At 44.2% G+C, this 18,806-nt stretch overlaps 1 long non-coding RNA gene across 1 annotated transcript in view; it reads right to left on the bottom strand.

The window, feature by feature from the left end:
- The window catches only part of LOC142930615 (uncharacterized), a 33,267-nt gene extending 16,601 nt beyond the window's left edge, over positions 1 to 16,666 (bottom strand). Inside the window, exon 1 of the long non-coding RNA XR_012946572.1 lies at positions 14,997 to 16,666. This is a non-coding gene — a long non-coding RNA (uncharacterized LOC142930615). The remainder of the gene's footprint in view (positions 1 to 14,996) is intronic.
- Positions 16,667 to 18,806: the final 2,140 nt, after the last annotated feature.

Raw genomic sequence — 18,806 nt, forward strand, 5'->3', positions numbered from 1 at the left:
GAATATCGAATATCATGATGCCTGGCTTTTATAGACTATGAATATGGTTTCTGTTCAGTGGGAACTGATGCAATAATCCATGTTCCAATAGAAACTAAGGCCTTTATATAAAACACATCTATAGATAATATATAAGCCATTTATAATGATGGAAAAGCTACGCTGACTTTAAACGTAGAATTAACAAAACACTCATTGCGCAAAGACGTATGCTCTCGCCAAGGCGATTCACGCTGACATGAGAAGACATTTTCCCAAAAATAGATTTTTGGAAGCGAAGGAATTAGCATAACTAGCGTTTGTATTAACCACGTAAAAAAATGCTGACAATAGTCATTGTAATAACGGATGGAAATTAACCATGGGAAACGATTTGGGAACTCGACAAAGGCTGCTGCGAAGGTTGAGCTGAAAATAAATATGAACAGAAGTGACGTACAACAGGTTTACTGAATAAACGATCATAACTGTTGGATGAACACGACTTAAAAACATGCTGAGAACAGCTGCAAAAAACCCCCCCAACATAGTGAGTGGAGTCGGGGGGAATTCCTGAAGGCGTGCCAAGATCAAAATGACTACTATAATCAGCCAATAATGTCTGTGTGTAACGCCCGTGACGTCACTCCACATGCCGCACCCCCCGGCATTAGTATTCATGAGTGGGTGGATTTTTACACTCACGCAGAAAAGGGTCAAACAATTTTTTTTTATTTTTTCGCAAATTCGCTTTAAGTTTGACGTTTTTTTATTGAAATATTAATCTAATAAATAATTCTACGCAGCAACAAAGTGGATTTGGTGTCTTTATTTCTTCAGCACTTGAGACAAAAGGTAAGTCTAATTTATGCTGCTACATTATGGTAAAATAGACATTTCTCGGTGATTTTGCCAGATATTGTATCGAATTCCAATTTATTTCAACCCCAGCGACCGAAAGCAGAAGAGAATACAGAATAAGAGCAGTGAATTTTAACAAATTGAAGGCCAGTTATATACAGTGCTACAGTGACATGCAGTGAAGTGTTTGATGCCATACTTACGGGCAAGATTCACTGCCATTAAATTGACACAAGATACAATTATACTCTGCTCAATTTTTTCGTAAATATTACAGCTTTCGTCCCAGGACGGGCAAACAAGCTCGTGATGAAATAAAGAGCTACACGGAAGTAGGTAACAGTGGTTTTGAAAAATGAAACCTGATCATGCAAATGGCCTTGATTTTTGCTTTTGTAACCTAGGCCTCCCTTGAAAAATAATATCGTGTTCTCAATGGGATTTCACCTGGTTATACTAATATTGTTTACAGTGATTTACTATTTCATATATGTGTATGATAATAATGTGGGGAGCGGTGGCGTACCAGTTAGCGTGCTGCGCTATGAACCTGGTGACCCAAGTTCAATTCCAGTTCGCGGCCAACACCACTGGCTATTATCTGAACCGGTCCTGGGCATCCCCTAGGTTGACTCTGCCTCAAATGAGTACCTGGTGCGGTATGTAAACATCGCCACTGGGGAGACAAAGGCGGCAATGAGCGGTGCTGGCCACCCACCCCCTCGTGTGCCGTGCCAGCCTTCATAGGTGATCGCGAACAGCACTTGCCCCTACAGTATGTTAAGACTATCGGGAGGATCTTTGTCTTGTGTATGAGAACATGCACGTGGTTAGCACACTGAGCTACGAGCCTACTAGCCTGCCTTGAATTCCTGCTCACATCAATCACCAGTGGTGAGTATCTGAATCGGTTCTGGGTCTCCTCATCTCACGTCAGCATTACATGAGTAACCGGTGTGATTCGTAAATATCAGCATCGGGGGAGACAAAGGCGGGCGGGCCAGCTTGGCTCTGGCCACATCAGATCATCGTGCGGTGTTCCGGACAGTCACAGGTGCTCAATCGCAACCCTTTCCCCAACAGTCTAAAAAAAAAGGCTTTGGGTGGCGGTCTTTGTCTTGAGTATGCGCGTGCACATGTGCACCATAAATAAATGCACAATTAAGGATTTTTCAGATCAAAGTCCTCGCAGAGAAGCCGATATTTCTAAACGGCAAGTCCTTCACGATAATGAAAATAAAACACAATTGTCCCTCCCAAACCACCCCTAACGTGACGTTTAAAGGGGGGCTCACATGCGGCTGAGTTAAGGGAAGAAGATGATTTGGTGCAGGTTGAAGGACATGGACGCTGGATGGACGAAAGAGAGAAAGCAACCGAGAGAGCGTGAGAGAAGATGAATAAGAAACACTCTTTGGTTCTTTCGGTAAAGTCACGTAAGTATAAATAAATACATTCAAATAAAATATTAAATTAAAAATAGTGCACATGTGCACGCGTATTTTCGCCTGAAGGCGAACGCTTGCGTTGTGTTCGAAACGTCATTAATTTTAATTTATTTCTACCTACGTGACTTTACCGAAAGAACAAACATTTATGGATCCCTGCAGAGACGAAAGCTTCAAATAAAGAAAAAAACAAGAGTTAAGCAACAGAGCAGGCTCATGCAGAGACGCGCCTTCACCCACAAACACGCGGGCCGGTTTGTGGAGGCTGATTAAATTAGGGTAATAGGAAATGTATACAGCGAGCACTCCATTAGACGGAGAAGCATGGCGCTGTGGGGCTGATTGGATCCACGTTTAAGGACATCTCTTGGGTCGCAAGGACGCTGTTCCTTTTTTTAATCAAATGCATCCGATCGATTCCGAGCCGTGGAAACGCCAAACCTTCCGACGACGACGACGACGCAAGGCCCAAATTAGCGACTCGCCGCTTATATAAATACCCCGTGCATTGCTTTTAATGACCGCGGACCGCTCGAAAAATGAACGGATGGTTGCATTGCCGCGTCTCCTGACTTGTGCGTGTCGTGCCCGGAAGGTGCGGGTGGCGCAGTGGTTAGCGCACCGTGCTGTGAACCCGGCGACTCGAGTGCGATCGTCGGGCACGGCTAACGATTGCGGCTCGCACCTCATATAAGAAGCGGTGCAGCGTTTTTCTCGAGGTCTGCACAAACTTAAAAAAAAAACAAAAAAAAATGAGCACCTTGTGTGTAAACAAAAAAAAATCAGCAACGGGGAGACAAAGGCTGCCGGGAATTGTGCTGGCCACATTAGACGATATGGGGATTTATATTTGCTTACGTACTGTATATGCTAACGCTTGTGCTTGGTACAATTATGCCTGTAATCAATAGACCAAACATCCATTCTGAATAATAACATTGAGACTCATTGAATGCAAGTAAAAGCATTGATATTGCATTATCTGCTGGATATAATTCAATAGCATACAGAGCTATCAACAACAACAATATGAAACCAAGCATTTACACTAAAGACTGGCCGTAAAAAAATATACATGTTTGCAATTTTATTTATAGAAACATGCAGGCTAGACAATATAGTATCCCCTCAAAACCGAGGTTGACAATTACGTGGTTGCAATGGGAAGGGCATGGTAACGTAACATTTAAACTATTGCATTGCCATGAGTTATAAAGTATAAATAATATAATACAGCGTACGTAATGGACCTCATTCTCTTCATCCTGCATTGTTGAAGTCCTCACAATGTCCGAGGCGTAAGAACAAATACAATTTACTGAAAATTCACCAAAGAGGGTTAAAATAATGAATTCGCGTAAATATAATGCCGCTCCCTCTGTATATGTATGTAACATTGTACATTATGATTCAGATGACTCGCAGTTGTAGGGAGAATTCAGTCAAAAACGAGAAATCAAAAGAAGAGGAGATAGGAAGGACGGAGGAGGGGAGGGGGGGCTGCTACAGAGAGAGGGTGGGGATTACAGTGGCCACAAAATCCACATTCTGCCCATATGTAAAATATTTGGCAATTAGGATAGCGAGGAGAGAGCCAGGCTGTTTAAATCCGTGCTGGCGGGCGCAGTCGGTGTCGGGATTTTCTCGTGTAATCACCGCTTGCTGGCCACAGGGCTGTCTGTCTGCTCTCGCAAGAGAGGCCTCCGAGGCAGCCCCTTGTGTTTCTCCGTGAATGCACCCGACAGCTGAAATGTTAACGGACGAGTTGTAAGTCCGCCCAGCGGAAAGTGGAAAGAAGAAAAAAAACCTTCGCCCCATCGTGGGCCTTGTGTTGTACTCGAACTCGTTTTGTTCGTTTTCCTTGACATTTGAAAAAGTGGGAGGTTTAATTCAGAAAAAAAAACGGATATACACACACTGCTCTCCAACACACTGGTGTGCTGTACTAGTAACGAATTGGCATGCTATGTTTATGTGACAAACCTTGCTAATTGGCTGTATCGCGTGGTGGCGGGTTTAACAACACATTTATTTATATTTACGCGATATATCCCCCCCCCCGAAAAAAATGATATAATCTGCTGACCCACATTTCAATTTCATTTATTTATTTTATTTAACCAGGTAAGGCCCCACTGAGCAATACAGCTCGCTTTTTCAGAAACGACCTGGCCACAAATGATAGCTCAGCAAAGTGGCTTATCACGTGGAAATGTATATCAGCCAAATACTCTGAACGCGTGTTTATTCTAAATGTGGGGGGGGGGGGAATCACCGGAGGACATGGATACAAGTCCACACGACCATTGGGGAGAACACGTAAACTCAAAATATACAGGCATCAGGGTTGGGATCTAACCGACGACCTCCTGTATACCAGGCGAGTTAGTTGATATCTCGCCACCGTGGCCTCACCACACTCACTCCGATTCAGGATGGTCACCCTCACTGCGTTCACCCTCACTCCACTGTCTCACACTCAAACCCTGCACTCTACGTCACTACACACTTACTACGCTATGTGCACACCCCATGTTACACCACATACTCACAAAAGTATCTTACACACATTTATATATCAATATAGTGTACACACTTGGCAAAGCAACCTAGACTGCGTATAGTCCTATTGGGAGAGAGTCTAAGGGTCTTGAGGAGCGAATGGAACGGAGGCGAGAGAAGATGGCGAGCGAATAAATATACGCCTGCAATTGTTCATACTGTACGTAGAATGTAAGAGGATACGGAAGATGTGAGGAAGCAGGGGGAGGGAGGTGAAGGAGGAGAGACTCAGACAGGAGTAGAGAGTGGTGGGGGGGTGTGAGGCGCCAGGCATTTCGCAGGTGGTCCATCCTTAGAGATTGCTATCAATTGTGTGCCAGCGTTTCCGCTAAAAAAAGGTCACACTCTACAGCCTGTAATGTATTGGTAGTCACGGACACTTTCCGAGTTGGGATGGAGAGCAAGAGACAATTCGCCGGCTCTGATACTGCCAAATGTTGTGGTTATAATCACAGCGCCGAATCATCTGAATCACTTCTGCAGGGCTCAAATTTGACCCCTTTCAATACAAGTTGGGGGGGAAGGTGGAAGTCCGCATCATTTATGTCCGATCATATTGGCAAGTGGCACATTTTGCAACGTTGCATTGCTTTGAGATTAAAGATGATAACATGTGTTGCTCCAGTGATCAGTGTTGGCCAAATAAAAAAAAACAGTATCCACATGTTATCTACATGACTAGGCAGTCGCCGCTTGCAACCGCAAGTTCAACGCATTGTTTTTTTTACTTTTCTAGAACACATTTTCACGTTGATATGAAAAACATATTAATGGGATGAAAACAAATTAATGCGTGAATGCTACTTTAAGATGTCCTTTTAAGCTTTCCATGCTGCCGCTGTGCAATGGTGAGTACGCTGGACTTGCAATCCAGAATTCACCCGTTCAATTCAATTTCCCGGCACGGCAGTCGACTCAATGGGCACGTGTCTCAAATTTCCCCCATCTCCTTGAACGTCTAGGCAAGAAGGCTTGCGATGTGGAGGCAATAGGTTCGATTCCCAATCGATCGCGAGGCGATGTAAACCCTTGGGCGAGTTGCATCATCGCTCGTTTCCTTTCCTCATCTCTCCCACTGCCAAAGTGAGTTTCACTCTGACTATAAATTGGCAACAGTACGTGATGGTGCGCTCAATAAAGGCGTCATCATCCTTCGTCGAAAGCCATTACTTTTGACAACTCTCCTGGCAAACGTGGAGGCGCTCAGACTGGGTGTCTATGCACAGGGCAGAACATTTGACCGAGTAACTCACAGCATTTTGCTCAACCATTTACGGCCTCTGAACAAATCGCCCTCAACGCAACTGGACCTTCTCGAATCGTTGAAGCTAAGCAGGGCTGAGCCTGCGTAGAACTTGGATGGGTAATTACCAGGGCTTTCCAGGGGTTGTCCTCAAGGGCTCGAACGATGGCAGTGTTGTGTCATCCCGTTCGTATGTGCGGTGGGTTTTCATCTGATTTGCTACCACGTGAAGATAAAATGTCACCATTTGAATTGGCCAAACATCCTAAAGCAGGAGCTGACTCACAAACCAAATCTTTAGACTAATTTAAATTATTATTTTATATTTATCTGGGTTTTCTCAGGGCAATCGCGTTTCTCCCACGTACAAAATATGAATTAATAGGCATGTCAGAACGTGTCAATTAATGGATTACAATTGATTGGTATCCTCGGGTATTAATCCATTATTTACAATTAATGCAAGTTACATGCATTATTAAACACATGTTATTGGCACAAACGAGACTTAAATGAGACAAAGTATATGATAAATGGACAATGTGAACAAGACAAACAATACACGTAACACAGAGGATATGAATGAGACCATATGAATGAGACAGACAGCACGGACATTTAAGAGAATATATTCTTGGTTCTTTTGGTAAAGTCACGTAAAAGGGAAACAATAAAATAATAAAAACATAAAACAATAACATTCTCACGACGTTTCGACTGCAACACAAGCAATCAAATTTTCTTGCCGTGGTTTTCACACCTGATGATGATTGCTTGTGTTGCAGTCGAAACGTCGTGAGAATTTTATTGTTTTATATGTTTATTATTTCATTGTTTCCCTTCTACGTGACTTTATCGAAAGAACCAAGAATATGAATCCATGCAGTCACGAAAGCTATAAATCTAAAATGAAGAGAATGTCACCTCGACAGGCATTACCAATAAGATAGTACACACGAGACAAAATATAATTTACTATTGAGAGAAATTGTGAGTTAGAATTGGGACAGCCGGAATCAACTGATTGGTGGGGGGGGGGCAGAGGGGTTGAAGTGTGGCGACTAGGCGAGGAGGTGGGGCGAGCGAGATGTTATCTCCGTAGAGTTTTTTTTTGTTTAGATCGCGTAAAAAATATAAATGTGTCATTAAAACCCGCCACCACCCGACACAGCCAACGAGTAAGGTTTGTCACGTCAACAGAACGTGGCCAATTCGTCACTAGTACAGCACACCGGTGTGTTGGAGAGCCAAGCCACAGGAGCACATTGGTTCGATTCCGGACCCTGACAATGCCTGTTGCATGTTTGGAGTTTGTTACGGATACGAGAAAGTAAGGCTGATGCCGTCAGCGACGTGAGCGTGATTTGAGGCGAAGTACATCGGGGAATGGCATTGATGGAGTGACGGCGTTTTTTTGCGTTGCGATGTTAAAGGTGCAGACGTCAATCGGGGTGTCACTGTTCACTTGTTCTGTACGCGTGTCGAACTTCTTTCGCACCGTAGCCAACCAACCGTGAAGGACGACAAACTAAACACCAAAAGCAGCTCCAAAGAAACGAGTTTTCAATCCGGACGATTTAAAAATGCCACGGGCTTCAGTGGCTTCCTACGGAGGGAAGAGCGTTCCAGACGGCCGCGGAAGGGCCCCTCCGCTGCCACGCAGAGCGGCAGAGCATTTTCCGAAGCAACCCCGCCGTTCGGCCGTGCCTCCTGGTTAAATTGTTGGGCGCATTCATTTAGTTCGCTCTGACATCTCATAGCAAAACGGTGGTGGGGGGGACTAAATTTTGATTTAAAGCTTTCGTGACTGCAGGGATTCATATTCCTGGTTCTTTCGGTAAAGTCACGTAGAAGGAAAACAATTAAATAATAAAAATATAAAACAATAAAAAAAATATTGTTATGGTTTTCACACCTGATGATGATTGCTTGTGTTGCAGTCGAAACGTGGTGGGTGGACTGTTTGCTGCTGTTGTTGTTGTTATACTAGGGATTTTCCCCTTTTTCTGGCGACAAAACTGAAACCTTTTGCAAGGAATCATGTTTGCATTAACCACAATACTTGCAGCCAGAATGCAAACAAAAAAAAAGGAGAAAACCCCTATTATTGTATTTTGGTACTGGTCAAGGAGGCCTCATGATGTAGATGCTTACCCCGAGCCCTCATTACTCTGGTAGTGCGTTGTCTTTGAACTGTGCGCCTTTTGGCGTCATCTGGTCGAACACCGTTTGAGACGAGGCTCTAAGGAAAGCTGTCTCTGGTGTGGACCAATCAGTTTCAAGGGAAATGCATGAGTTATCAGAGTGTTATATTCTTGGTTCTTTCGGTAAAGGCACGTAGAAGGGGAATAATAAAATAATATATTTATTATTATTTTATTGTTCCCCTTCTAATATGAATCCCTGCAGTCACGAAAGCTTTAAATAACAATTTATCAGTGTTGTTTTCTTTTGCATTCTGACTGCAAGTATTGTGGTTAATGTAAACACGATTCCTTGCAAAAGGTTTCAGTTTTGTCGCCAGAAATAAGGGGGAAAACCCCATTATTATATTTTGGTACTGGCAAATGAGGCCTCATGTTGTTGTTTATCCAAAAGAGCAGTAAAAGGGAAAAAAAGTTTCCTCAGAAATCAGGCGCCACCGTGTTTGCCATGGTTGTTTTTGTAGCAGCTTTGTTAGCGGTGTCTCCTTACACAGGTCTTTATAGCCACTAACCCTCTTCTAAATCACACTGCACACAGGATAGCATTCAATTTAACAGCCACGGCCGAGATTAAATTCAAAGGCAGAACAATGCTGTCTTGATTTACATCGTTGGTCTTTAAATCACTGTGTCCTGAGGTGCGTTTGCCTAATCTGTCTCGGTGGGTGTGCATAATATTAAGTTATTTTTGAAAGTAATAGTGCATCTGACACTGACGATGATATTTGCATAAATAAAACAACATTATAATCTCTCATGGAGTAATGGCTGGCGAACCCACAGAGAGGCACAATTCTTGCAAGCGCTGCGTATTTGTGAACAGACATGAATGTGGATCATTAAAAAAAGGCGCAAAGGGTTAAATTAATGTTACCCTGTGAATTTTATTACGTTTTTCTAAAGCCAGACTCTCGCAGATCGATGATTATCAGACACAAGGTTATTTGTTTTTTTGCAATAAACTTTCAGAGACTTAGTTTGACAACGAACGGCGATACTTTTTCCACAGTTTAATCAAATAAAATGTTTTTGTATCTGAGTGCAGAAACAAGTCCATGAAATATATGGGAATTAAAAGAAACAGTTTTTTTTCCTGTTGTTATTGCTGTTGCATTCTGTAAGCTAAAAACGATTGTATCTCGGATATATTTATAATATGTATGGCGATACGTATACAACCTTGGTGAAAGCGTATCACCTTGTCCGACTCCTGTAAAATAAATAAATTACGTGCTAATGCTGTGTTGGCAGTGGTGCACCAGCACAAATAACAAACTTTTTAACCATCGAACAAAGACGGTCACTGCATCGCGTGGCGCTTTCAGATGCGCTTCTGCGGCCGTCTGGAACGCTCTTCCTTCCGATATTACTTTAAAATCTAGATGGAAACTCATTTCCTTAGTTTGTTGTCCTTCCCCTGCACCTCCGATTAGCACGATTGGCTATGTACGGTGCTAAATAAGTTCTACCTAAATACAAACTTCTTTCTAAAAAAAATATATTCATTATCTCCACGCAGGCTGCAAAATCTAATAGACGTTCTCCTCTCTCTTCGCTTGCTCCGATATCAAATTACGTTACGCATTATGTTGTTGTCGTCTGTTTTGACACCCCATGCAGATGTTTATTAATTTATGCAGACATCCGGTCACCGTTTAAATCTCCATGTTTTTTCGTTGGAGCGTCAATTTGAGCTGTTTCATTTATCTTGCTTGTAGTGTTTCGAGAGCATTAATGCCACCATCACAACTGTCCTCTGAAGAACTCTTGTACCCAGAAGTGTAAGTTTGACTTCTGGGGACACTAAGAATAAGTGAAACTTCTCCACAATTACTGTCAACCCTTCCCCTCTGCAACTTGTCCCCTCTGCCGCTGTGCTAACTATGACTGCTACAATTTAAACGTATCGAGTTTTGTCGCCGTCTCTTTAACCCCACTGAGTCCAACCCAGTCCTAGGTTAAAGACGGTTCAGTCGCCTGGCACGGCTAGACAATGACTCCATGCGTACGTGCTTGGGACAATTGCTATGAGCAAGCACACGGAGTTGCTTCCATGTGGCCACGTTGAGCACACTTTAACAAAGAAACACATTTCAAGAAACCGCTGTGAGTTCCTGATGCAAGTTTTGTGATGTCACTTGCTCTCCGCTGTACAATGTCGCACCTCTGAGTAGCACGGTTGACTACGTACGGTGCGAAAGAAGGTCAGCATGGGTACGTCACAGGCAGCAGTTGAACCCAGGTAGCCAGAACCAAAGAGCAGCTTGCTTACCACGATTGACCGCCAACGTCCCCCCCCCCCCCCCAAGTGATTGACTCTTGCTGCGATTTAGATTCAAGGGCCGATACTTTGTTGAGTGTCGCGATGAATGCTCTTTGGTTCTATTGGGTAAAGTCACGTAGGTGAAAATAAAATAACAAAAAATCACGACGTTTCGGCCACAACACAAGCGGCCTTCATCAGGTGAAGGGACGAGACTGTCTGGAGGACAGCGCTGGAGTGGAAGAAGCCACGCTTAGATCACGACATTTAAGCTGTGTGAGAAGAAAAAGGCCAAGTGCCTTGACAAAGGAATTAGCATATAATTTAGCATTGAAATGCCTCATTGAAATAGCTAAGTTAAAGTATACACATCCGCAGAGGTACCCCTTGACAAAGGAATTAGCATCGAATTTAGCATTGAATCAGACGCCATCCAGACTTCCACCCTCAGACCTTCCCTGTGGAAGAGATATGTGGATGACACTTTCGTCATTTGGCCACATGGCCTCCCAGCTCTAAACCTATTCCTACACCACATCAATTCCAGACATCCCGCCATCAAATTCACCATGGAAGCGGAGAAAGATGGCAAGCTACCATTCTTAGATGTTCTGTTTGAGAGGAGACCTGATGGCTCATTGGGGCATTCTGTCTACAGGAAACCCACCCACACAGATTCCTACTTGAAACCTGATTCCCACCACCACCCAGCTCAAAAGAATTATCTCATCAAAACTTTATACCATAGGGCTCATTGCATTTCGGACCAACACCACCTGACCAGTGAATTAAAACATATACACCTGGCCCTCAAAAGGAATGGTTACTCTGACCGTACCATCCGCCAAGCTGTCTCTCCCTCCATACAGAAACAACCACTTGATACTCCGGTCAAAACCATCACACTTCCATATATATCAGGCGTTACTAAAAATATTTCCAAAATTCTAAACAAACACAAGATCCAGGTCCGGTTCAATACAGTACACAAAATTCGTGATCTGATCCCATCCGTGAAGGATGTCATTCCTGATTTACAGTACCCCGGGGTTTACAAATTGAGTTGTACCTGCGGTGATTGCTACATCGGTGAGACAAAACGACATATCTCTGACCGAATTCGCGAGCACAAATCAGATTTGAAACACGGCAAAACGAATTCTTCTGCCGTGGCTGATCACTGTTACAATGCTGTGGGTGATCACGATATAATTTTCTCCGATACCAAGGTTCTTTGCAAACCCACGAGCTTTTATCAGAGATTTGTTCATGAAGCAATTCAGATCTACAAACACAGACACAATTTCAACCGAGAGGATGGTTTCAAATTAAGCAACCATTGGAAAGATGTTCTAAATCGAACTAAACAAACATTAAACTCATTTCAATGGTACAGTATATTTTTCAAGTAGTGGTACCCCAAACTTTCGCAGCTCTTATAAATTCCCTTTTCACACCATCAATAGGTAAACTCCCCCCTCCCCCCTCCCCCCCCCCCCCCCCCCGCGCCAAACTGCGAGTCCACCGGTACGTACACCACCTCTTTCCTAAAATACGCCAATCAAATGCTATTTTTTATGCTAATTTCTTTGTCAGAACACCTTGTTTGCTCGCACACAGGTCCGATGTCTGAGCGTGGTTGTGTTTCTCTAAATTCTCCTGTTTGATGAGTACTAGGTGCCTCGGTGAATGTATATGCTCTAACTTTAACATAGCTATTTCTGTGACCAGTTACAAGCTAATCACTCAGCTATTTCAATGCTAAATTCGATGCTAATTCCTTTGTCAAGGGGTACCTCTGCGGATGTGTATACTTTAACTTAGCTATTTCAATGAGCCATTTCAATGCTAAATTATATGCTAATTCCTTTGTCAAGGCACTTGGCCTTTTTCTTCTCACACAGCTTAAATGTCGTGATCTAAGCGTGGCTTCTTCCACTCCAGCGCTGTCCTCCAGACAGTCTCGTCCCTTCACCTGATAAAGGCCGCTTGTGTTGTGGCCGAAACGTCGTGATTTTTTGTTATTTCATTTTCACCTACGTGACTTTACCCAATAGAACCAAAGAGTATGGATCCTAGCAGTCACGAAAGCTTTAAATCTGGAATGTCGCAATGAATGTTTAACACTCGTGGCGCGAATGCGTTGCAAACTTCACAATGCGTGAAGCGACAATTACCAGGCCTTGCAATTGCGATTCGAGGTGGCGTGTTGCGAATGAGTCGACATGTCGCCGCTAGAACGCCAAGCACGCCGCCGCAACTCCCACTCGCGGACGTGCAAACGGAGCAGCACCGCATTCGCATGCGCTCGAAAATCCATGACTTTTTTTGTTTTAATTTAGCCGCAAAACAGTAATTCGCATCATTTTCCATCCACAGCTTGTTAAATGCCGTACAATGCGTGTTGCTGTCGGGTTTATTGTTGTGGTTATGCTGGCACACAAAAAAAAACAGGATTCGCGCTGCCACGGGGAAATAAAACGCGATTCTAGAGCAGAGGAGATTTGATGCATTTTATTGTCAATAGTGTCACATCTCGTGCACATCAAAAACACTTGGGGCTATCTCCTTACCCAATTCTTATTCATACCGCCCCCATTCAGCTCCAGCGGCCAATTGCAATCTCCCATGACGAGGGGACCAGAGTCAGCTGACGCGGATCACATGATTGTAATAACGCCAGAAGTCAGAATCCCATTCAATCAGACGCGTGTGCCCCGAAGGTAATCATGATTGCTAACTATAGCGGCCCGGTGATGAGAAGGATACTTTACAAATGTAATTGCGAGATATGTTATTATTGTTTCGAAATTAATTTACATGAAAGCGGTTCCGTGAGCTTTTCCTGTAAATATTTTTTTGGAGACGCGTGTTTGGTGTTTAGTGGTGGGCGCAGTAATCTTAGGTAGTATTCCTCGCCATTATCATCGGGGGCAAGTGTCGTAGGCCTCCGTTGGTTTGAAATCTGAGTAACTGATGCAGTGTGTTGATATTATCACCGTGTGAAGATCAATGGCATGTTGGGCATGGCGCTGAACACACTACCCCGTCATTTGTGGGTGCTAGCCTTAATAAAAATAACTGTCTCCTGCGATCTCTAAGCCTAATTATTATTATCAGGATCGAGATTAGGAAAACCATTCCTTGGGCTCATGGTTGGCTCTAGGGCCTCTCAACCTTGAGCCAGGCCTCAGGGCACGTTGCCGCGGATTTCCGCTGTCAAAGGATACCATGCTTCAAGTAAAACGTATCATCATCACACATTGAATACAATGTCTAAATATTGACTGACTACTGTTACTTTTAATTGTAAAAAAAAAAACATTTTATTCTAATTGTTTAAAAAAAATGTAATTATGAGTAAGTTAATAAAATGTCATTTATCGGATTTTTTTTTTAATCTTCCAAAAAGTGTTGGCAGTTTTCGTAAGTGCAACACACACGAGCTTTCCTCACTGTGCCGAATCAGCCAGCGTCCGGGGAATCTGGCCTTGACTGCCCTTGCTACTGGCCTCAAACTCAAAGGCTCTCTCCAAGTCTTGGCCTCGGCTTGACCCTGTGGCTCATGGCCCCAACCCCAACCTTGGACCCACGGGTTTCAGTTTTGAATCCGAGACTCTCTCAATTAGGGAATCTTCCCTATTGATTTTTTTTCGCGTATGTGCAGAGTTAGCAGCATACAGTTAATGCACTGCATTACAATTCCAGTGATATGGCTTCCAACTGCTAAGCGATGCGCAGTTTTTAGTCTGCAGCGATGCATGAGTTCATCAATGCAAGTTTATTCTTACAGGCATTATACACCAATCAAGTCATGCATAAAACAATGTGTGTACGATTATAATTATGTATAATATCACACAATAAGCAATCTCGGCTAATTGGCTCACCGAATGAACAATGAACAAAACTGTACAGAATCATCAAAATGAATCATCATAAATTAATGACATGGTAAGGACAGGACAACCAATAATACTCGACTTTTACATCGAATTGCTGGGCGAGCGAATCATTGCATGTTTAATGTGCTGAATTTCAAAATCTAAATGTTTACGTGCAGTTTGGACATAAATGGGTGGTGCATTCACCATCCGCAATGGGGAAGACATATGCAGCTCAGCATTAGACTGGCCACTCCACCCTCCCATGTGCCATGCTGGCACGAATAGGCGTCTCAAACAGCAGCACTTGTCCCAACAGTAATGAATTAGCTGTAGCAATGGGGTACACTTTGTTTACGTGTCTTTGTATGTACACGCACGCGTGTGTATGCATGTATGTATGTGTTGGGAGCTGTAGTGTAGTGGTGAGCGCGCTGCACTGTAAACCCGGCGACCCGAGTTCGATTCCCGTTCGCGGCCACCAACACCCGTGACGATTATCTGGAACCGGTCCTGGGCCTCCACGAGGTCGACTCAGCCTCAAATTCTTACCTGATGCGGTGTGTACGGAGGTGGAGGAGTAATGCGCTGCTGGTCCGAATAGGTGTTCGATAAGAGGACTTTCCCCAAGAGTCATTTGAAGGCTACACGAGGGATCTTTGTCTGTGTGTGTGTGTGCGCAACACCCGCGATGCCTACAAATGACCCGTTCTAATTAAAATGTGTAAATGCACCCTGGGGCGGGGAGAGTGTGTGGGAGAAAGCACTATGACAGAACTCCACTTTTGAATTCACCCTCTGTGGGTTCCGCTGTTGCTGAAAAGGCACACGGCCAATTTCCTCTTAGTGCACTCCAAGCAATCGTCTCTGATTACCCTGGCTGGCACGGCAAGAGAAATCAGAAGCTTGGATTAGATTCTGACTTGGCAGGAGTATGAAGTGCATTGGCCCTGTCTCTTGCTCTTCTTCAGCCCACACTAGACACACATCCATCCCTCCTCCTCCTCCTCTCCCTCCCGGCCGTTGGAAATGTAGCTGCCTCTCAGATCGCGCACGCACTTTCCTTCAGTAAAACAAACGCTGGCGGATTTTCAACTTCCTCCGCTGAAAGTTCTCTGTCATCGTCTTCGCCGCGGCGAGAAAGTGCCAGCCTGGCCGACGCTTTCAGAATTGCGATCGTGGAAACGGAGGTTGCACCGTTGCCATGCGAACTCTCAGCTGGCGATGAGATGCCAAGATCTCAGTATTAAAATGATCAGCCTTTGGTGTGCGCTCGCGAGGATCTGTGTGCGTGAGCCTCAAGGAGTTTTAAGTTTTGTTTCGTTACTCGAGCACGTTCCAAGAGGTCAGGATGCCTCAACACGCCATTCCTTGCAACCCACCAGCGTCCACTGGTCAATGTTGACCGATCTGCTCCATTCAAATAAAAGTGTGTTTGCTGTATTCTCCAAGCACTTCAATCTTGTTATACAATTAGCAACTCGCGTAGCCTGAGAGATCGCTGATTTAAATTAATGTAAGGAATTGTTTGTGCGCGTGTGTGTGTGTGGCGCAGTGGTGTAGCAATTTGCACATTTGGGTTACTTACTGGGCGGCCCAAGTTTGTTACCCGTTTACGACCTATAACAGTGATGAATATGTGAATCGATCCCGCGGCTTCGCTGATGACAACTAAAATTAGTACCTGACGCGGTTTGTGAACATCAGGGATGGGGTAGGCCACGCACCTCCTCGTGTGCTCGCTCACAGCACTCGCCCAAACAGTCTGTTGTAGGTGTGTACGTTGGACTTTATTTCGCACCGTGCGTAGCCGACTGCGCTAATCGGAGGTGCGGGGGAAGGACAACAAACTTAAAGACAAAAAATCAATTCGAAAGAAATTAGCTATCAACCACGATGATTTCAACGTGCATAGCTCCAATGGCTTCCTAATATCAGAAAGAAGAGCGTTCCAGACGGGCGCAGAAGCGCATCTGAAAGCGCGCGGTGCGGTGACCACCATCTTTGTTCGATGGCCAGCCAGAAGCCGGATTTCGCGTGGTGATGGTTTATGGTCGTTGACGAGATCAGCGAGGTATTGTGCTTCATTTGTGGCAAGCACACTCTGCTTCGTAACGAGCGCGACCTTACCATGCAATCGTTCGGCAACCGGTGGCCAATGCAGCTCGGCGAGTACTCGTCGGCCATGGTCGGACCTTGCAGTACCCGTCACGGCACGTGCCAAGGAGTTGTGTCCACGCTCCAGCTTGGCAACGTTGCACGTGTGTATGCCACTTCGTGTAGAGAGCGCTCGTTTGATTAAAAAACGATATATATTTTTCGGTTTTTCCTACATGATTGTATTGTCGTGACACGAGGAATCAATTGGGGAGCCTCTCCGCAGCAGTGCGGCTCCGTGCCGTTGAGGATGAATGCCCAATCGAGATTTAAAAAAAAAAAAACTTCAAGTGTTTTTTTCTTTGGGGGGGGGGGGGGGCGGGGGGGTGAATGAACTTTCCACATTTCCAGTGTTACTGATGTTTTCTTTTCTTCGTCTCTATATCAGGGCCAAAGTTCATACAAACCATAGGCGGAGCTGATTCCGTGGGCAGCAGAGGTCAGTGAGATAAAATAAAAAAAAAAGGTTCTGGACTCCATCCGCCCCACCACCACCCAAACTTTCACCAACCTGCACTGACGAGCTTGATGACGTACGGTCGATCGTTCCTTTGGGGCGCTCGACGTATTTTTAGGCCCTCATCCAGCGGTAGAATCACACATTTGGCTGTGCTTGCTTGAGCTGTACATGCACAATCCTGACGAGGGGTTTACAATCCCCCATCAAGTCAATGCGACCGCGAGGGCGGAATATTCAGTCGCCACTCTCGATGGCGTCACACAGCCATTCATTATTCCACATTGCCCATATGAATTGTAATCGGCGACCAATTCATAATTGCATTGCTCTTTGTAGAATTATGTTTTCACGATAATATTTCTTGTTTAATATTTTTGTTCACTGATTGTAGTGATATATATATATAGAATGAGTGCCATTTACATGAGGCTATTGTGAAATTAAAATATGACACTAGTATTTCAAATTTATATTAATGGATTGTATATATAACGCATTTGAATCCTTTAAAATCTGATTATTGAATTATTATGTTTGTTTCGCTAGAAGAGCCTCACTGAGTCTGAATACACTTATATCGTCTGTTTAGTATTTAATATCTCATAGGTTTGCTCATTTTATAATTGCTCACAATAATGCGCTCAAGCACCCACATTTCACGTGCCCTAGTTTTTTAAATATCTTTCCAAATATATATTTTCACACGAAGGGAGATATATATATTTAAAAAATGTATCTGTTCCATTAGTTGGTGCACAACTGGGACAATGATACAGAAGGTGAGTGGTCTCATCAAAAATTACCTCCCAAACGGCAACGGCTGCATTCATAACAAGCGAGGCTGATGACCTTGTGCTGGGAGAGATGAACTCCCTGGAAAGGGACTTGAAAGCCTCTCATTTGTACGGAGCGGCTGTGCGAGCTTTACGCCGTGAATGCATTTAAAATGTATCTGCACTAACCAACCAACCGCATATAAATCACCTCGGGTTATTTATTCTGGGACAGCAGGTGTTGTTAACTGCAGGTGGTCTCAGATTAAAAATATATATATATATCCTAGGGCAGGTCAATGAGACGCTGACCTGGCCAGAATGATCTCCTCCGTTATATTCCATCTGTCGATGAGCTGAGTCGTGCCATTGCGTTCCTGCCGCCGTCGAGAAATTGGTCTCGACGACGCTTGCGCCAGCTCTCTGGTCATCATCGCGTTTCCATCGGTGGTCAACGTCGTCTTCGTCGTCGTCATCGGCATCACGCGCTTCATCAAATTTAAAATACGGTACCGTTTAGAATAACCGCCGGTGATCGACACTCTTTGGGGAACTTTTGAAGTCGCGGTTGCCGTTGTGTGGAGTGAAATTTGATGGAAACGTAGAGATGTGTAATAACAATAATAGTCTTCTTTCATATGGCTGATGAAGATGCACAACTACAAGTTCACATTGAAGGTGGTCAAGCCAGATAACCGCGTCAAGAGCAGTGAAGCGTATCACTGTCATTTCTCCTTTGCATTTGCAGATCGGGCATTGCGTCGATATATCTAGTACGGTCTGTCCTCGATGAACGCAGCAGCACACTGGATAATTTTGAATTGTCCATTTGTTCATCAGGTATCCGCATCTGCCATGGTTTATGCCAATTCGATTTAGGGTAGACCATATGAGCTTCGTGGGAGATCAAACCCAGGGATCTTTTGCGTTGCGTCTTTCACAAGGTGTTGGTTTGCGAGCTATTTTGAACTC

This window comes from Petromyzon marinus, chromosome 42 (assembly GCF_048934315.1).
Source record: "Petromyzon marinus isolate PM22_M1 ecotype Great Lakes invasive population chromosome 42, UKy_Petmar_22M1.pri1.0, whole genome shotgun sequence".
Taxonomy (NCBI): domain Eukaryota; kingdom Metazoa; phylum Chordata; class Hyperoartia; order Petromyzontiformes; family Petromyzontidae; genus Petromyzon; species Petromyzon marinus.